Here is a 7,500-nt window from a genome sequence, read left to right on the forward strand (position 1 = left end):
ATACATATATATATATATATTATTATATATATATCATATATATATATATATATATATATATAATATATACATATATATATTATATATATATATATCATATATATACAATATATACTATATATATATACGAATATATAATATATATATATATATATATATATATATATATATACATATATATATAATATATATATATATATATATATATATATATATATTTATATATACATATATATATATATATATATATATATATACATATACGAATATATATTTAGATATATATATATATATATATATATACATATATATATATACATATATATATGTATATATATATATATATATATATATATATATATATATATATATATAAACAGTATTTTTGGGCTCAAGCCATGTCATCCTGATGGAAGTTCCTATAGGGTAGCTTCCTAGGGTATATTACAACTACGGCGATATTCCTAGAGAATTACCTTAAGGTACCCAGAATTCTAACTCCTGGAGCGAATATCCCTAATGAAAGGGATAACGCGGCATATCAGAGGACGTATTCTTGACACGCCACATGGCAATCTGCACCCCAAACAGAGATAACACATCGAGGGGTCAATTGGCAAGAAACGAAAACGGGAAAGAAGAATGGGGAGCCGCTCCCAAGGCTCCCTCTTCTCCAGTTTCGTAAGCGTTCCTGGCGCCAATCCTGGTGCCATCTGTATTCCTTTTTGCGTAGCTTAACAACTCGGTGTTTTTTCCTGTGTTTCTCGCAATCTTGGATTTATTCATCTTTTCATGGCTTCTCCAACTTCGTCGGCCCTCTGATAAGTTGAGTACCATTTCTTTTATGTATAAATGTAGGCTCTTGGTAAATTTTTATGTGATTAATAGTATTAATCTTTGTTACAAGAGCCGTTGCCTACCGAGGCGTCATGGACGCTGTCGCTCGCTAGGTATGAGTTTTAGTTAGCCAGAGTGACATTCCCGGTTGTTTTGCTTTAATAAATTTTAGCTATTTAGCGTTACATAGGATTTTTCTTTCGTGCTTTAGTATTATTTTGGCGAAGTATTCGCCAACTCTGGCCTACGCTAGGCCATGTAGCCTAGTCGTTAGGTCCTAGTACTTCTCATGATTTTGGTTTTCAGAGTGTATTAAAATTTTATTGAAGCTTTAGGCTGTTTTTTATACATTTAAGATTATGTTTGAATATTTCCAAGATAGTATACGAGTGAGTTTCGGTGTGATTTAGGTAATCGATTCTCTTGGTGCCTAGGCTAAGTTGCTTATGGAGCCTTAGTATACTTTCTCATACTCCCCGGTTGCTTTCTTTTCTTCGGAGAAGGTATGCAATCCCTTTCCCTCTGTTTAAGCCTTGGCTTATCCCTAAGTGGTTTATCTGAATTAACTTTCGATAAAAACTATACTGGGGTGTTACTGTACCTTCCTGTTCCAGTAAGTCTAGTTTCAGAGAGGGACAGAACAACAGTTTTTAGTCTGAGTCTGTGTTTGTCTGGCTTAGGGTAGAGTCTCCCTCGCTGGCCTGAAACAGACATAGGAGGCTTAGCCTCCTTAGGTCGCCTCCTTAGGTCACTACCGAAGGTTTCTGTACGAGATGATTCCTTCTTTTGTGATCTAGCAGACTAGTCCTTGTTGCTGTTCTCGGTGGGAGGATAAGATCCTTTCCCTGGGAGTAGCAACACCTTCCTTGCTTTGGTTCTTTGGGAGCTGGCAAGTATTGTTGGCCTCCCTCCTTGGATCTCCCTTAGGCTAAGATGAGTTTTCTTGGCTGCGGGTGATCCTTCACTAAAGCAAGGTTGGTAGAACCCTCTTTTGTCCTTTCCCCCTCTATCTCCGTAATGGCCTAGCCATTACAGTACTGTACGTCATTCTACATCTGGACCTAGGATAGGTTAGGATGTGGAATTGACTCAGTCCTTTGCCGGCCGGCAGAGTTCTGCCGGCCGGCAAGGGTCTTCTGCTTTGAGTGCTGCCTGGACCTCCCTTGGTCCCTCATCCATGCCTGCCTGTAGAGCCAGACGGCATTGGTCAGGAAGCCTGAATTAGATTCTCCCCTTCCTTATATGGACTCTTTCGGATTGCCGGGCTTGGAGGTAGTTTACGCTCTTATCCCGGCATCCATTCTGTTTTCTTCTAGTGCTGTACCCGACCCGGCTGCCGGCCTATGAGGCCGGCAGCCGGGCAGTCGTAGTCCTCTGGTTCTTTTGCTGCTGGCTGGCATCGGTTGTTTACCTTTGCCGGCCCGGCTAATGTCAGCCCTTGTCTGCCGGTCGCCAGGAGCAGTGGCCGGCAGCCGTGTGCTACCTTGTTTAGCCGACATTGGCTGTTGCCGGCCGGCAGTAACATGTATTTGAACCAGCGTTCTGCCGCCTTATAGCTGTTAAGTAGTATACTTTAAAGCTAGTTATACTTGCCGGCCGGCACATAACCTTCTATACTGTACCAGTATCCTTCAGTATAACATATACTGTAAGAAAGAAAACTATAGTATAAGTTTTGGTACAGCACTGTGTGTTCTAACACTTTTGTGTTGTCTTGCACAGCCCTTTGCTGTTGCCTTACAGATAAGAAAGTGAGTTCTTTCTTGTCTATAAATCCAGGATTTTAAAATCATAGATTAGGTGTGAGCTACACCTGTTTCCTCTGGAAACTTTTCATTGGTTATTCTAGAAGAGATTAACCATACGATTTTATTATCTGGAAGGCTGCAACAATTGGTTGCTAAACTGTGCATATCCAGTGATACATAGTTCACTTAATACTCAAGGAAATTTCTTCTCTTTACAGGAGGACCCTCCGAAGTGCGGAAGTGTTTTCTGCAACGTCCGCAGTAAGAACCTCTGCGGACATGAGTTTTGTAGGAGGCACGCAGCATGCGCTGTCTCCAATGGTGATCTCCAGTATTGGGACCCTCAGGTATGTACCGTGTGCACTAATCTGATTACTGACGCCTTTGATTCCCCTAGGACGGCGGAATCAAGGGATATAGCAAGGGAGAAGCTTCGTACCTGGGTAAGGGCTTCCAAAAGAACACCTCTGGACCTTATCTTCCAAGTGAGAAGATGAGGGCGTATCTTTTCCCTACGGCATCAGCTGATGCAGTGATTCCCCAGCCTCAAGAGGAGATCCCTCAAGTTCAGATCCAGGTGGATGCTGAAGTCGCGGTCGCTTTGCAAGACATCCAGTTGGATGACAGGATGTCTGACGTGGACGAGCGTCTGGAGGAAGACCTCCTGGCAGGAGGCCAGGATGAAGTTCAAGCCCCAGACATTGTAGAGGAAGAGGCTGACGAGGTGTCGGCTACTCCGGTTCAGATCCCGGAGCCTATTCCCTCAACATCGTCCGCTCTCCCAGTAGAGCTGGGACAGGCCCTCTCCTCCATTGTTGGAATGATACAACAAATGCAGAAGGAGAATCAGGAGAAGGCGGCTGCAATGGAACTGCAGATGCAGAGGCTTGCAGCATCACATGGGCCCCAGAAAAGGCTCAATGTGAAAGACCTTCCCTTGTGCTCAGATGCTAACCCATGGAGGTATGCTGAGCACATGCCGATGACGACTGGAAAGATCGTCATCTCGGATAAGTTTGGTTCAGTTCCCCTAGAGGAGGTGGAATTCTGGCCCAGCAAGGGGTCATATCCGGACTGTTATGTCCGGCTGAGGAAGGAACCAGCTTCAAAGGAGGAGACAGAGCCGAAGGAGGTCATAGTGATGGACCATGCGAAGGCTCAAGCTTTGCTTTCATCCTCGATGAAAGAGAGGGGCTTCACGAACTCAAAGGTAGCTGCATTGAGTAAGAAGCTCCCTTCCTTTGTGTCCTCTCCTGCTAGAGCCTTACCCTTTTTACAGAAAGGGTTTGCGGCTGTACTAAAAGCAGTCGAGGCCGGCAAGCCTTGCCCCTCCCTGGAGGAGTATAAACCCTTGTCGCTGGCCCTGCCTATGGACCACAAAGACTGGAAGGACGTCCATCTTACCTTCTCAGTTGGGAAGTTGGAGGCTGATATTGCCGGACGTCAGTTCGGCGAGGACCTCCCTAAACTGTCTGACTTTCTTTTGCGGAGAGAGCTCGAGACAAAAGAAAGACTGGCTGCCTCAATGTCTCTTCAGACTACTCTTGAGACGATGGCAAGTGACCCCAAGGTCCATGAAATGTTCATGGTAGTGGCCAAGACTCATCTGGCCACAGTGACGAAGGATCTTTATAGCTTCGTCAGGGCGAGGAGAGCTTGTAGGGAGTTCGTGTTCACCTCGGCTACGGTGAGGCACGAGCCAAGGAAACTAATCTCCTCCAACATTTGGGGCAAAGACCTTTTCCCTAGCGAATTGGTCAAAGTAGTTGTTGATAGGGCCGCCACGGAGAATAGAAACCTTCTCCAAAAGTGGGGCCTGGCTATCAAAAGAAAGTCTTCCCCGGATGAGGGTCCTCAACCAAAGAGGAAGACTATGAGGACTAGGCTACCGTCTCGGCCAGCCAAGCCTCTTAAACAGCAACAGCAACTGCAATTGCCATTGCCTTCAGTGCCCCAGATGGTGGCACAAACCCCGACCACATTCCAGTGGGTACCCCAGGCCGTGTCGACACAGTCCACGGCATTCACCCCAACGTTCGAAGGGCAGTCTACTTCCTTTCGAGCAAAGCCTAGAGGAGCAGCCAGAGGCTCGTCTAGGTGCCCCTCAAGGGGAAGGGGATTCAGGGGTGGTCGCGGTCAGGGAGGCAAGACTTCAGGACGGCAGTCCAAGTGAGATGATGCCGGTAGGAGGGAGACTTCAGAATTTTCGGGATCGGTGGACCTTCGATCCCTGGTCCCACAGCCTACTCAAGAACGGACTGGGCTGGAGCTGGTACAGCACTCCACCCCCGTGCCCTCGGTTTTTCCAACACTCCACCCCCGTTCTGGAGGAGTATGTTCAAGAACTGTTGGAGAAAAAAGTGATCCGAAGGGTGAAGTCCATCAAATTCCAAGGGAGGCTGTTTTGTGTTCCCAAGAAAGACTTGGAAAAGCTCAGAGTCATTCTGGACTTGTCGCCACTCAACAAGTTCATAGTGAATTGCAAATTCAAGATGCTAACACTGCAACACATAAGGACCTTACTGCCCAAGAGGGCATATTCCGTCTCCATAGACTTGTCAGACGCCTATTGGCACGTTCCAATCAACCGTCGACTCTCCCCCTACCTAGGGTTCAAGCTACAACGAAGACTATATGCCTTCAGAGCCATGCCATTCGGGCTAAATATAGCCCCAGGGATTTTCACGAAGCTTGCGAGCGTAGCTCTCAAACAATTACGCCTAAAGGGAATTCAGGTAGTAGCCTACCTGGACGACTGGCTGGTGTGGGCAGCATCCGACACAGAATGCTTGCAAGCTTCCAGTCAAGTGATCCAGTTCCTAGAGTATCTAAGCTTCAAGATCAACAGAAAAAAGTCTCGACTTTCTCCATCTCAAAAGTTCCAGTGGCTGGGAATCCACTGGGAACTAATGTCACACCGTTTCTCCATCTCGGAGAAGAAAAGGAAGGAGATAGCGGGTTCTGTCAAGAGACTTCTAGATTCCGAAAGGATATCAAGATGCGAACAGGAGAGGGTACTGGGCTCTCTCCAGTTTGCTTCGGTGACAGACCCAGTGCTAAGACCACAGCTAAAGGATGCAACCGGAGTTTGGAGAAGTTATGCATCAAACGCGTGAAGAGATCTGAGAAGACCAGTTCTGCTTCGGCTACGTACTCTTCTCAGGCCTTGGTCCCAAGCCAGACATCTAAAGAAGTCGGTTCTTCTTCAGCCACCTCCCCCGTCGGTGACGATTCACTCAGACACCTCGAAGGAGGGATGGGGAGGTCACTCTCATCGGAAAAAAGTCCAGGGGACTTGGTCCAAGCTATTCAAGACCTTTCACATAAACTTTCTAGAAGCTATGGCAGTGCTCCTTACCTTAAAGAAAGTCTCCCCGCGTCACTCGATCCACATAAGGTTAGTGATGGACAGCGAGGTAGTTGTGAGATGCTTGAATCGACAAGGATCGAGGTCACCACCTCTCAACCAGGTGATGTTGGCCATCTTCCGATTGGCGGAGAAGAAGAAGTGGTACCTATCGGCAGTTCACCTTCAAGGAGTCCGCAATGTGACAGCGGACGCTCTATCCAGGTTCACACCGATAGAGTCGGAATGGTCCTTAGACGCAGGATCATTCTCCTTCATTCTGAATCAAGTCCCAGAACTGCAGATAGACCTCTTTGCGACGAAAGACAACAAGAAGTTGCCCCTGTACGTGTCCCCGTACGAGGACCCCTTAGCGGAAGCAATGGACGCGATGTCCCTCGACTGGAACAGATGGTCCAGGATTTATCTGTTCCCCCCTCACAACCTTCTGTTGAGGGTCCTCAACAAACTGAGATCCTTCAAGGGGGGTAGCGGCAATAGTGGCCCACAAGTGGCCGAACAGCATGTGGTTCCCCTTGGCGTTGGAACTACAGCTGAAGTTTGTGCCGCTACCACATCCAGTTCTGACCCAGCGAGTCCAGAAGTCGACTGTCTGCGCTTCATTACAGAAAACCCGGACCCTGCAGCTCATGATTTTCTCTCCCTTGCGGTGAGAAAGCGTTTCGGGATTTCGAAAGCCAGCATAGACTTCCTAGAGGAATATAAGTGCAAATCTACTAGAAGGCAATATGAGTCATCTTGGAGAAAATGGGTGGCCTTTGTAAAGGCGAAGAATCCGCAGGAGATCTCGACAGACTTCTGCTTATCTTTCTTCATCCACCTCCATGGTCAAGGGTTGGCAGCTAACACGATTTCGGCGTGTAAGTCTGCTTTGACAAGACCCATTCTATATGCGTTCCAGGTCGACCTCGCTAACGAGATCTTTAATAAAGTTCCGAAAGCCTGCGCTAGGCTCAGACCTTCAGCACCTCCAAAGCCCATTTCATGGTCTTTAGACAAAGTTCTTCATTTCGCTTCTCTGTTGAGCAATGAGGAGTGTACGTTAAAGGATTTGACACAAAAAGTTATTTTCCTATTTGCACTCGCGTCCGGGGCCAGGGTTAGTGAGATTGTAGCCCTCTCGAGAGAGGCAGGTCGTGTTCAGTATCTGGATGGGGGAGAAATGAACCTGTTTCCGGATCCTATGTTTCTCGCCAAGAATGAGTTACTCACCAACAGGTGGGGTCCCTGGAGAATCTGCCCTCTGAAAGAAGATGCATCTCTATGTCCAGTAGAATGCCTAAAGGTCTATCTTCGTAGAACTTCAGACTTCAAGGGTGGTCAACTATTCAGGGGAGAAACATCAGGCTCAAATTTATCTCTGAATCAACTCAGAGCGAAAATCACATATTTTATTCGCAGAGCGGATCCTGACAGTACACCCGCAGGTCACGATCCGAGGAAAGTTGCCTCATCCTTAAATATCTTTAATTGTATGGATTTTGAACATCTCCGTTCATACACTGGCTGGAAGTCTTCCAGAGTGTTCTTTCGCCACTATGCGAAGCA

Source organism: Palaemon carinicauda, chromosome 5 (assembly GCF_036898095.1).
Source record: "Palaemon carinicauda isolate YSFRI2023 chromosome 5, ASM3689809v2, whole genome shotgun sequence".
NCBI classification, from domain to species: Eukaryota; Metazoa; Arthropoda; class Malacostraca; order Decapoda; family Palaemonidae; genus Palaemon; species Palaemon carinicauda.